A 14553-nucleotide genomic window follows, 5' to 3' on the forward strand; every position below is an offset into this window, starting at 1 on the left:
ATTCTCTCTCATTCTGTCATTTGTTCTCTCTCTCTCTTCCCCCCATCTCTGTTTCTGTATCAGTCTCTCTGTCTCTCTGTCTCTCTGTCTCTGTCTCTGTCTCTCTCTCTCTCTCTCTCTCTCTCTCTCTCTCTCTCTCTCTCTCTCCCTCTCCCTCTCTCTCTCTCCCTCTCTCTATTCTTTCCCTTCTGCTCCTCTTTCCTGATCTGGTTTGAGATTCTCTTCATAGGAAAACAATCATTTGCAAAAATTGGTAGCTGATCCTTAGCTGTCATAGAATAGGTAAAAGAATGGCTGGTGTTTGGAGTTAGGAAACCTGAGTATCCATTAAAACATTCTTCCATTATCTATTAATTTAGATTAATGTGTTCATTTTTCAAAATATGTTCACATAGCAGGGAAACACAGTATTAATACTCCTTCACACATTACTATCAATTACTGTATTTATGAACCATCATTTATTAGGTTCCTCTATCTATGCAGAATTCAACACTTGTGCAGAGATATACTCTTGTCCATCTTTTTTTTTTATCATAAATACTAATGATGGTAGCAAGAACTCATCACTGTTAATGATTTAGAAAGTACTTACTTCACAGAGTTCCTAGGAACTATACAGTGAAAGGATCTTCCAAATTAAAAAAAAGAACAGGCTGAGAGAAGTTGAGGATGTGCTCATAGTCTTAAAGCTAATAGATAATTGATAATGATTTAGATATTAAGAAGAGTTTTTTCCTAGTGAGGAAGAAGAGAAAAACAAATTTTGAAACTAAAGCAGACTTATTGAATGCAGGGTTTCGAGATAGCTAGAGAACAGTTGATGGTTTATGGGGATTGGGAAGATATAGAGACATCAGGGCAGAGAGAAGTCCAGTAAGGGCAATGGAAGGAACAAAAACAAATTTCCTTATTTTTCAGTTTTTGTTTATTCACAACCAATGGTAGATCACTAAGATTCACCAGCATAGTTTCTGATATCTGAATTAAGATGGTAACAATAGTATAAAATTATAATAATGATAAAGATAATATTAACAAATAACTTATTTATAGATCCTACTATGTGCTAGGCATGTTACAAATATTCTGTGATCCTGATACAAACATTGAAAGATAGGCATTATTATTATCCTCATTTTACATTTGAGGAAATTGAGGTAAAAAAAAATTAAACAATTTGATCAAGGTCACACAGCTGCTGCTGCTGCTCCTACTACTGCTACTAGTACCAAAGTAATCCTTTCCACATCACAGGGATTAGCAGTATGGTACTCCTGAAGTCTGGAAAATTTGGTTAACTTTTTGACCTTTCCATTGTACCAGAGAAGAACTCTGAATTATTAGGGCATGAAAAGATAAATATGTTGATGTTATACGTTTATTTTATGCATTTCTGAGTTTCTCAACTTTTTTCTGTGTTATGTGCTGGACTTTGCACATCATCTGTTGCTTCCTTAAAATCCCCCCCCCCAAATGATCATTTAATTTCTTTTGTGGATTTTAGCATGTCACAAACCACAATGGAGAAAGTAGTGATGTGGAAGGAATAACTTTCTTCCTCCTCCTTGATGGCCAGTCATAGAAAGATCAAATTTATATGAAATCACAGATTGTCAAATGTTATAGTTAAATGATAGACAGTAGATACTTTGTAATATACAATTCTATCTAGATTTACTAGCCAGAAATGTCTCTGTGGTGGAATTAATAGAAAGAAACTTTATTCCTTCAGATGACAAATCAATTTTCATCCTAATGAACTCAAAGACAAACTTGTAATTTCTACAAACAAAAATTATGAAAAGGTGCTAATATATGAAACTTGTGTACATATGTATATATGTAACAAATTTCTCCTCAGAGACCCAGTGTTTTCTTAATCATCTACATGTCCCTCTGAATTTCCTTTCTTTACTTCCTTGTATTTTTTCTAATTTAGTTATTTTTGAATTTTACAATTTTCCCTCCAATCTCACTTCCTCCCCGCCACCCCACACCCACAGAAGGCAGTCTGACAGTCTTTACATTGTTTCCATGCTATACATTGATCAAAATTGAATGTGTTGAGAGATAAATCATATCCATAAGGAAAAAACAAAATATAAGAGATAGCAAGATTACATAATAAGATAATGGTGTGTGTTTTTTTTTAAATTAAAGGGAAAAAACAGCAACATGGAGTTGATGATCAATCTTAATGGACTTGTTCATTTCATCAGTGTAACAATCAGGGATAATTTGGGGGTAACTGTAATGGAGAATACCATTATACAGATGGTATTACAGTTACAATTACAGTTACTCCCAAATTGTCCCTGATTGTTACACTGATGAAATGAACAAGTCCATTAAGATTGATCATCAACTCCATGTTGCTGTTATGGTATACAGTGTTCTGGTTCTGCTAATCTCACTCAGCATCAATTCATGCAAATCCTTCTAGGCTTCTCTGAATTCTCTGGTAGTGTTCCATAAAATACACACACACACACACACACACACGTGTGTGTGTGTGTGTGTGTGTGTGTGTGTGTGTATACCACAAATTGTTGAGCCATTCCCCAATTGATGGATATTCAGTCACTTTCCAATTTTTGCCACCACAAACAGGGCTGCTATGAATATTTTTTTCATTTTTATTTTGTCCTTTTTTCATGATCTCTTCAGGGTATAGAACCAGTAGTAGTAATTGCTGTATCAAAGGGTATGCATATTTTTATTGCCTTTTAGGCATAATTCCAAATTGCTCTCCAGAAAGGTTGAATGAGTTCACATCTCCACCAAGAATGCATTAGTGTCCCAGATTTTCCACATTCCTTCCAACATTGATCATTCAGAGCTTTTTAAATTTGCATTTCTCTAATCAGTAAAGATTTAGAGCAATATTTCATATGACTATGGATCACTTTGATTTCCTCATTGGTAAATTGACTTTGCATATCCTTTGACCATTTTTCAATTGGGGAATTGTTTTTTTTAAAAAAAATTGATTTAGTTCTCTAAATATTTTAGAAATAAGTCCTTTGACAGTAATGCCAGTTTACTGCATTTCTTTTGATCTTGGTTACAGTGGTTTTGTCTTTGCAAAAGCTTTTGAATTTAATGTAATCAAGGTTATCTAGTTTGTTTTTAATGCTGTTCTCCATCTCTTCATTGGTCATAAACTGCTTCCATAGATCTGACAGGTAAACTATTTCTTGATCTCCTAGTTTGCTTAAAATATTGTCTTTTATGTCTAGATCCTGTACCCATTTTGATCTTATCTTGGTATAGGATGTGAGATGTTGGTCTAATCCAAGTTTCTGCCATAATAACTTCAAATTTTCCCCAAAAGGTTTTAGAATAGAGTTTTTATCACAGAAGCTGGATACTGGGTTTATCAAACAGCAGGTTATTATAATAATTTCCTTCTATCTCTTTTGCACCTAGACTATTCCACTGATCTACCACTCTATTTCTTAGCCAATACCAGACAGTTTTGATGACTGATGCTTTATAATATACGTTTAGATCTGGTAGGGTTAAGCTACTTTCTTTTGTACTTTTTTCATTAAATAACTGGAAATTCTTGAAATTTTATTTCTCCATATGAATTTACTTAAAATTCTTTCTAGCTCAGTAAAGTGATTTTTAGGAATTTTGATTGGTATGGCACTAAATAAGCAGTTTAATTTAGGTGGAATTGTCATTTTTATTATATTAGTTTGGCCTGTCCATGAGCAGTTGATATTTGCCCAGTTATTTAAATCTGAGTTTAGTTGTGTGAGAAGTGTTTTGTAATTGTTTTCATAGAGTGTCTGAGTCTACCTTGGCAGGTAGACTTCCAAGTATTTTATATTGTCTGAAGTTACTGTGAATGGGATTTCTCTTTCTAGCCCTTGCTGTTCTATCTTGATAGTAATATACATACACACACACATACACACACACACACACACACACACACACATACATATATAAACTGAGGATTTATGAGGATTTATTTTATATCCTGTGACTTTGCTAAATTTCTAATTGTTTCTAGTAGTTTTTAAGATGATTTTTTTGGATTCTCTAGGTATACCATCCTGTCATCTCCATAAAATGATCATTTCTTCCTTCCCACTTCTAATTCCTTTAATTTCTTTTTCTTCTCTTATTGCTGAAGCTAACATTTCTTACACAATATTGAACAGAAGTGGTGATAACAGGCATCTTTGTTTTAACCCTGATGTTACTGGGAATGCCTCTAGCTTGTTGACATTGTGTATACTGCTTACTGATGGTTTCAGATAGATACTTTAATCATTCTAAGGAACAATCCATTTATACCTACAATTCCTAGTGTTTTTATTAGGAATGGGTGCTGTATTTTGTCAAAGACTTTTTCAGCATCTTTTGATATAATAATGATTTCTGATAGGTTTGTTATTGATATAATTAATTATACTTACAGTTTTCCTAATATTGAACCAACCCTTTATTCCTGGGATAAATCCTACTTGGTCATAGTGTATTATCCTAGTGCTAACTTGCTGTAATTGTTTTGCTAAGGTTTTATTTAAAATTTTTGCATCTATATTCATTAGGGAGATAAGTCTATAATTTTCTTTCTCTATTTTGACTCTTCCTGGTTTAGGTATCACCACCATAATGGTGTCATAGAAAAAGTTAGGCAGGGCTCTGTCTTCATCTCTTTTCCCAAAGAGTTTATATAGAATTGGAACCAATTGTTCCTTAAATGTTTGATGGGATTCACTTGTGAATCCATCTGGCCATTGAGATTTTTTCTTAGGGAGTTCAATGATGGCTTGTTGAATTTCTTTTCTGAGAGCAGGTTATTTAGCTATTTAATTTCCTCTTCATTTAACCTGGAAAACTTATATTTTTGCAAATATTCATCCATTTCACTTAGATTATTAAATTTATTAGTATACAGTTGGACAAAATAATTACGAATTATTATTTTATTTTCCTCCTCATTGGTGGTGAGTTCACCTTTTTCATTTATGATACTAGCAATGTTTTTCTTCTTTCTTTTTTTAAAATCAAATTGGCCAGAGGTTTATCAATTTTATTGATTTTTTTATAAAACCAATTCTTGGTTCAATAGTTTTCTTGCTTTAAATTTTATTAATTTCTCCTTTGATTTTTAGATTTCCTAATTTGGCATTTAATTGGTGAGGCTTAATTTGTACTTTCTCTAATTTTTTAGTTACATGTTTAGTTCATTTATTTCCTCTTTTTCCAATTTATTCATGTATGCACTTAAAGATATAATATATCACTTGACAACTGCCTTGGCTGTATCCCATGAGTTTTCATATGTTGTCTCATTATTGTCATCATCTAGGATGAAATCATTAATTCTTTCTATAATTTGTTGTCTGATCTACTCCTTAAAATGAGATAATTTGGTTTCCAAATAGTTTTAGGCCTATCTCTCTCCCTGGCCTATTAATAGATGTGATTTTTATTGCAATATGATCTGAGAAAGATATATTCACTACTTCTGCCTTTCTGCAATTGATCATTAGATTTGCATGCCCCAGTACATGGTCAATTTTTGTGTAAGTGCCAGGTATTGCAGAAAAAAAAAGAATATTCCTTTCTATCCCTATTCTATTTTCTCCAAAGGTCTATCATGTCTAGGTTTTCTAACATTCTATTTATCTCCTTAACTCCCTTCTTGTTTATTTTATGGTTAGATTTATCTAAAACTAAGATCAGGAGTTTGAGGTTTCCCACCAGTAGAGTTTTAATTTCTATGTCTTCCTGTAACTCATTCAACTTCTCCTGTAAAAATTTGGATGCTATACCATTAGGTGTGTACATATTTAGTATTTAAATTACTTTATTATCCATGCTACCTTTTAGGAGGATATAGTTTCCTCCCTTATCTCTTTGAATGCTATATATTTTTGCATCTGCTTTGTCTTGTAAGGATTGCTACCCCTGATTTTTTCACTTCAGCTGGAGCAAAATATATTTTGCTCCAAATTTTTACCTGTACTCTATATGTATCTCTGCTTCAAATGAGTTTCTTGTATACAGCATATTGCAGGGTTCTGTTTTTTAATCCACTTTGTTATTTGCTTATGTTTTATTGGAGAGTTCATCTTAGTCACATTCAATGTTATAATTACTAACGCTTTTTTATGGCAATGGGGTTAAGTGACTTGCCCAAGGTCATACAGCTAGGCAATTATTGTCTGAAACCAGATTTGAACTCAGGTCCTCCTGAATCCAGGGCTGGTGCTCTATCTACTGTACCACCTAGCTGCCCCCAGTTACTAACTCTTTATTGCATCCATGGTATCTTCCCTCTGTTTGTTTTTTCCCCTTTTCCCACTTTATCCATATCCCCAATATTTTGTTTTTGAATACCACCACCTTCAGTGTGTTTTCCCCCTTATATCCAACCTCCCCTCCCATTTTCTCTTTCCCTTTGCCCCTTCTTCCTTCCCTTTCTTCTATTAGTTCCTCTTTTCCTCCCCCTCCCCCTTTCCACTTTTAATACTTGAAAGGTAAGATAAATTTTGTAACTGAGTGTATGTATGTTAAGTTTCAGCCAAGGCTGATGAGAATAAGATTTAGGCAGATCTTACATCATCCTTTCCTTCTCTCTCTTGCAATAGGTTCTTTGTAACTTCTTCTTTCTGCAATATGAGTGTCCATCACTTCTGGCTAAGTATATTCTCTCTTATAGAGTTACAATTCTCAAGAGCTATGAGAATCATTCTTCCAGGAAGGGATATAACCACTTTCATTTAGCAGTTTTTTTCTCCCCCCCACACACCCTTTTCATGTGTCTCTTGAGTCTCTTGTTTGAACTTCAAATTTTCTATTTGGCTCTGGTCATTTCATCAGGACAAGTTGGAAGTATCCTATTCCATTAAATGTCCATCTTGTCCTCTGGAAGAGAAGGCTCAGTTTTGCCAGATAGTGGATTCTTGGCTGTATTCCAAGCTCCCTTTCTCTTCAGAATATCACATTCTAGGTCTTTTGAACCCTTAATGTTGATGTATCTAGGTCCTATGTAATACTTACTGTGGCTCCTTGGTATCTAAATTATTTCTTTCTGGCTTCTTGCAGGGTTTTCTCTTTTATCTGATAGTGCTGGAATTTGGTCACTCTATTCCTTGGTGTTTTCATTTTGGGATCCCTTTCAGGAGGGGATAGATTTATTCTTTTTTTTTTTTTTTGCAAGGCAGACAAGGTTAAGTGGCTTGCCCAAGGCCACACAGCTAGGTAATTATTAAGTGTCCAAGACTGGATTTCAACCGAGGTACTCCTGACTCCAGGGCCAGTGCTTTATCCACTACACCACCTAGCCACCCTGATGTATTCTTTTAATAACTATTTTGCTCTCTAGTTCCAATTTTCCATCTCTAAATCCTGTAATATTCAGTCCAGGCTTCCCCCCCCCCCATTTTTAATGTTTTCCAGAAGCCCAATGATTCATAAATTGTCTCTCCTGGATCTAATCTCAAGGTCAGTGGTTTTGCCAATGAGGTATTTTACATTTTCTACTATTTTTCAATTGTTTTGTTTTTTTTAAATAGATTCTCCTTGTCTCATGAAGTCATTAGTTTCCAGAGATTCCATTCTTTTTTTTAGAGAAGAAATTTTTTCATTTACCTTTTGCAACTCCTTTTCCAATTGGTCAATTCTATTTTTGAAGGTGTTTTCTATTTGCTCAATTGAGACTTTGAGAGAATTATTTTCTTTTGGCATTTGTCCAATTGTATTTTCTAAGAATTTGTTTTCTTTTTCTCAAGCTGTTAATTTTTTCTTGAGTTTTTTTCTCAATTTTTCCAATTGATTTTTAAACTCCTTCCTCATCTCTTTTAAGAAGTCTTTCTGGTGGGTGGCTAGGTGGTGCAGTGGATAAAACACCAGCCCTGGAGTCAGGAGTACCTGGGTTCAAATCAGGTCTCAGACACTTAATAATTACCTAGCTGTGTGGCCTTGGGCAAGTCACTTAACCCTGTTTGCCTTGCAAAAACCTAAATAAAAAAAGAAGTCTTTCCGGGTGGGAGACCAATTCATATTCTCCTCAGAAGTTCTAGCTCTCTCTGAATTAGGGTCTTTGTCTTTGAAGTAGTTTTCAATGGATCCTCCTTTTTGCTGATCTTTCTTCATCTTCCTAGGATCTTGTGTTGGGGAGGGGCTGGTTCACAGACCTTTGGTTTTTAAAAACCATAGAGGCTTTGCTTTACTGGTCTTAGTAACTTCAAGTAGGCTAGCTAGTTTGGGGTGCTAGACACTTTATTTGGAGTATCTGCGGGCTTGATTTGTGATCCACTTCCTAGGCCTGGGGAGGAGGAGACAGGGAGCAGCAGGATGAACATTGAACAATGTGTGCTAGGTCCTTGGGCTATTTAGTTAATCTCAGTACCAAGAAATATCTGCTGCCCACACCCGAGTCTGGGGTGATGGGGAGGATTTTACTGTGTTTGATCTAGGAAGAGTCCCTTTCTCTGACAGGGATGGGGGGGCTCAAATGGAAACACAGGAACTCTGCTGAAAATGAGTGGCTTTTGACTCTGGTCTTCCAGGCCAGTGGAGCTGACCAGATTGATGTCTTGCCACCACACTGGAGCTCTCCCTCCCACTGTACTGCTCTCCTACCTGCCTACAAAGCCAAAGATTCTGAGGCTGCTCTGAGTTTAGTACAGGATCTCACCCCACTGCACTGGCTCTCTGTTTCCTGCCCTGGGCTCAATCATATTCCCCTGAGACAGACTTGTTGGTAGATGTTCTGATTTGCTCTTTCTGGATTTTGTGGATTTGAATTCTGTTAAGAGGTTTGATTCATAACAATTTTGAGGGAAAGCCAGGAGACCTTAGTACAGTGCCTAGCTTCTCCCCACCATCTTGGCCTCCACCTTTTCTGTGTATTAAAAAAAAAAAACACTTCAGTGTATTTGTTTTCTTCTTCCTTTTGCATTGCTCTCACTAGTTCACATAAAAATGAAAACAAAAATCTATCTTGTAATCAAAACCCCCCACATAATTCTTAAAAAGATAAAATAATATAAAATCAAATAATTCCATTGGAGTCCAGTCAAAAATTTCTAGCATTTTTAACAGTAGTGTGCTTTTGTAAGAACTCTATGTAAAGAACTCTATGTAATTGCAAATTGAAAGGAAGAAAAACATTTAAGTCATCTGCATCTTGCCATGGTCTTGAGATCAGGATTGTTGAATAAAACAAGTTAAAAAGATAAATTTTCTGTTCAGTGGTAGACATAATTTTTCCCCCTTGAGCTTTGATTCTGTATTTTACTAGAATTTTATTAGAAGTGTTACATATAATCATTCCTGCCAGCTAGATGGGTTGGTATATAGAGTGCTGGGGTCTGTAGTCAGGAAGACCTTAGTTCAAATCAGATGGGACACAAACTGTGTGATCCTGGGCAAGTCACTTAACCATGTTTACCTCACCCTCCACATCTTGTAAAATGAACTGGAAAAGGAAATAACAAACCACTCTAGTATCTTCCAAGAAAGTCCCAAATGGGTTCAGGAAGAGTCACCCATGACCAAAACAGTTGAACAATAAGAACAAAATATAATAATTCCATAGTTTTCATTTTCAACCCTTTTTTCTTTGTTCTTTATCCCCAAATGTCTAGTGACTATGGATTAGTCACTGCTGAGTCTTATGTCTGCCAAGGGAAACTATATATCATTAATAAAAAAATCCAATACCTTCACTTTTTGGTCACCAGTTGCACCCATATTTCTTTAAAAGAGGATATAATTTATGATCTAAAACACCTCAACACAATTTACTTAAAGGAGTCTGTCTTCATAATGTGTTTTCATACATTTTCAGTTGTCTATAGGAGTCAGTATCACACTAAGGAATAACATTTCATAAATCAAAGAAGACAGAACAACTTTTTCAAAGTCTAATACATAAATTCTCTAAGGATATCTACAATATGAACCTCAATTCAAGGGCATTTTCTTCTCACTCAAAAGCAGCAATACAATCACTTATTTCTAATCTGTGCAGAATAGCAATTCAAGTCCCTTGAGAAAACTACACAGTGGATTCTACAAATTTTTCAAGCTAAAAATTTAATTTCTTTAATTTGATATAAATTTCACAGGTAATATATCAAGTTTTAAAAGCACTAAAATCACTTTGCCTCTACACAAGCTTCTGTTTAAGGACCTCTTAATCAGCATGGCTAACTGCAATGGACTTGTGAGAGAAGATATCACAAATTTTGCTGAGTTAAGTCAAACAATGAGTTTTACCCTCTCTTTCTTGAACAGGTGACCTATTTGGTCTGTAAAAAAAAGCAATTTTTGGAAGAAGTACATCATTTTAAAAAAACAGAGATGAGCAGACTATATGAACAAATAGTAAAAATAGCCTGAGCATTGCATTGGTGTTCACATAATATTAAGCAATCAATAAGAAATGTATCCACACAATGAAAGAAGCCCTTTTAAAGACTTTTCAGGAAAAAAAAGAACACAGTCACATAAGATGGATGAGTTTGGCAAGGGAGTTTGGATCTGCTTTACTGGTATAAGCATCTGTATTGATTTTATCACATATCTATCAAAATATCTAAGTAGTGATGCCAGGAAAAGGACTGGAACTTCATTCCAAGAAAAAAATTGGAAGATTCTTCCTAGAGATATTGTGCTTTTACCACATCAGTGGTAAATGTAGAATAAAATACTTTTTTCTTTTCCCAAAATATGTTATTTAATTACACTGAGATGGTGGTAAGGACTGAATCCATGAATTTTATTGGTATTAGGAACTTTCAAAAGAGGAAACCCTGTCTATCAATGAAGGTCAGCAGTTTTCTGAAACTTATAGTCCTAGAGAGTTGTCCAGTTCACTGGTAATTTAAGTAACTTTTCTTTAGCCACTATGTATCATAGATAAAACTTGAATTCAGCTCTTTTTGGTCCTGAGCCTGGGACTCTCCACTATACCATATCTCTAAATTTATTGCATAGAAAAATAAATAACAAAAAAAAAACTTTCATGAATAGATGTTTATTCTCCTCTAGGTGACTACTTAGAGAAAGGGAATAGATGGATGAAATACATGGAAAAGACCTAAGGACAAATGATGAAAGCACCGATGTGGTACAAGCATGCACATGAAAACTGCATAAGTATATAGTGTATATATGTATATGCATGCATTTGCCATACACTCATCTCTATCTCTATCTCACACAAATAGGGTATCTGATTTTCCCAAGGTGATATTCTCCTTAGATCCCTTCTCATCTGCCACCACTCCCTGCATGCACAAATATCGGTGGCAAAATTTGACAACTGATCCCTTTATTACCTAACACCAGTTCTATTGGGGTAGCCAGGTAACATAGAGGATAGAGCATCAGACCTGGAGTCAGGAAGATTTGCTTAGTTGTGTGACCTTGGGCAAGTCACTAAACCCTGTTGGTTTCAGTTTCTTCATCTGCCAAATGAGTTGGAGAAAGAAATAGCAAACTACTCTATTATCTTTGCCAGAAAACACAAAATGGGGTGGCAAAAAGTTGCACACAACTAGAAAATTACTAACAAGAGCAATTAGTTTCATATCACAGATCTAGGGCAGACTGAGGAGGGTACCCCCACCTAAAAATTTCAGTATAAGGTAAGTTGGAGGACCCAAGCCCACTGCGGTATTGGAAATAATGAGTATGTTCAGAAATAAGCAATATAGTTTTGTGGCTGAGATGTCAAATCTAATTTCCAGTTTCTGACCTGATCTGAAGCCCACAGTGGAATGATCAGGGCTTAGATTCCAGAATAAAGGGAAATAGGAATTGTCCTGCAGGCTGATAGAGATAATGATTGAATTCAGCAGCAATATGCTATTGCTCAGATCCATATTCAGATCAAAAACAGTACAAAAGAGCAGTTATTAGACTTAGCTCTAGACAAGACCATTTTGGATTAGTGAAGGCTTCTAGTTCCCCAGTCTGAGCACTCGCTGGGAACCTGGAATAATACAGTGGTAAATCTTCCAATAAAACTATAATAATATCAGCCCAGACCTTCCTTATGGATATGTACAGAATTTGGGGAAATGAGAAAGTAGGATGGAAGAAAGAGCAAACAAAAAATGACTCATACCATAAAAATCTATCATGGTGAGAGATCAAAAGAAAATAGACAAAAAAAAAAAAACAGGAGAGAATGATGTTCAAATGTCTATAAGCAAAGCCTCAAAGAAAAACATAGCTTGAATAAAAATTCAATAAGAAATCCCAGAAAAGAAGATACAAAAGTAAGGAGAAAAAAAGAGTTAATGAGTGGTATAGGGAAAAAAATGGGAAAGACATGAGAATAATGGAAGAAAAAAGAATTGGAATGGGAATCAACAATTTGGCACAAATAGGACAGAATGCTACTCAAGCAAAAAAAATCCTGAAAAATAGAATGGATCAAATAGAAGGCAATGATTCAATGAAACAATGAATGCCAAAACAAATTTAAAACCATGAAAAATTAAAGTAAATGCAATCTTTTTAAAAACAACTAAGAAAGCAGGTAATTTTTTAAAAATGGAATCTGTAATTACTGGTAGTGGCATTGCATAGAGATAATTAAAAAAGAGCGTAGATATAAAATTTCATAAAATCTTAAAAATAAACTCCCTAAATCTCTTAGAATGAGTTGGCAATGTGGTCATTGGTCTTCTTGTGAAATATCAAAGTGAAAGTTCCCAGAAATGATATACTCCAAATCCAGAATAGCCAGTCCAAAGAAAAAACTGCTGTTAAGTCACTGGAATTCAGATCCTGAGGATCCATAGTAAGACATAAATTATTTAATAAATATGAAGGAACAGAGAGCTTGAAATATGATTTTTCAGAAAGCAAAGTTCATAGACTCACAGATAATAACTTACCAAGCAAAACTGAACATAATCCATTACGGTATAAATAAGCCTTTAATGAAATAAAGAACATTCAAAAATGCCTCAAGAAAAAGGCCACAGCAAAGTAGAAATTTGAAATTAAATCACATGAGTTAAAAGAAATATACAAAGGTAAACAGAAAAAAATGTTAAAAAAAAAAGATAAACTGTTTAGGTTGTAATATAGGAAGATGATATAGGTTTATCCTCTGAAATCAACCAACATAAGGGATTACAGTAAAAGAATAATTAGACAAGGCCTTGGAGCAATTTTTTTAATCTTTATAATCTTAAGAGAAGAGTAGAAAGAAAGGGAAAGAAGGGATATTTTAAGGGAATGAGAAATGATGTTTAGGGAAAAATTATTTCAAAATCACAGTGTGCAAGTATATATTTGTTCAAGTAGATGATTATATTAACAAGGAAGAAGCAATGAAGGGAGGGTCTGACACTTGAACTATTCTCTTCTTACATGAAATGACCAATAGAGGGAAGAATACAGGCATATAAATATTTCTAAGTATAGATATATATTTTAATCAACAGGGAAACCAAGAAAGGGGAAAATGGAGGAGAAGAATTTCTTTGGAAAGTATATTAAGAAAGGGATTAGTCCTAACCAAATAAACTCTCACCAGAGATGAATAAAGCTATTTATAGCTATTTTCAAGGTGGAAAAGAATGAGAATGAGATAGGGTACTGAGGAATGACTGAATGAGTGGTATATAAATATGATAGAATGCTATTGAATTATAAGAAAGGAAGAAGGGGATAGTTTCAAAACTACACAGAAAACTTGAATGAATGAATACAGAGTGAAGTGAATAGAACCAGGAGAACATTTTAAATAATGACAGTCAAAGAGAAACAGCTTTGAAAGAATTAACACTGATTATAACAATGATCAATTTCAATTCTAGAGGAAGAATGATGAAATATGACATCATCAGCCTTCTAACTGAGATGAAGTTAGGACTGAATATATATATATATATATATATGATGTATGTATATATATACATGTGTGTGCATACATATATATGTAAATATATGAAGAAATATACACAGATAGACACATACATATATATCTGTTTATATAGAGAGACAGACACATACATACAAAAATTACAAATATACATTATCTCATTTGATGCAATGTATAAAACAGAAAGTCAGGTTATTATATATTGATTTTTTCTCTTTCATTTAGTCGGAAAGGCAGGGAAAAGGGTGATAAAGAATACAAAGATATAATAAAACCTATTACTGTCAGTGGACTAGATAATAGAATGAAACTGCATTATACTGTCATCTGACTTTTTGAGATCTGTACAGGGCTTTTTTTTTGCCAACTACTATTAGCAAAAACAGTTTATTAAGTGTTGATTTCTAGAAAAATCGTTAATACGAACAAAAAAAGGTAGAGACAGCTAAATTATTTTCCCAAGAAACAATGAATCATAAGCAGCAACAAGATTAGAACTCGTGACCTAGTAACTTTGTCTTGCTTATCACTTACATTATTAGTGATGAACTTTAACTGAGTACCTATTATATATGTAAGTATCCATTATGTTCTTTACTGAATGTATGAAAAAATAAAAAAATAAAATAAAATTGTTCCTTTCCTTGAACAGAGAAAGACTGTCTAGT

General features: G+C 34.2%; 1 protein-coding gene across 1 annotated transcript in view; it reads right to left on the reverse strand.

Annotated features, from left to right (window-relative positions):
* The window catches only part of CNTNAP2 (contactin associated protein 2), a 2968630-nt gene that overhangs the window by 1604392 nt on the left and 1349685 nt on the right, over positions 1-14553 (reverse strand). The gene's annotated exons all lie outside the window — the stretch shown is intronic.

This window comes from Macrotis lagotis, chromosome 7 (assembly GCF_037893015.1).
Source record: "Macrotis lagotis isolate mMagLag1 chromosome 7, bilby.v1.9.chrom.fasta, whole genome shotgun sequence".
NCBI lineage: Eukaryota > Metazoa > Chordata > Mammalia > Peramelemorphia > Peramelidae > Macrotis > Macrotis lagotis.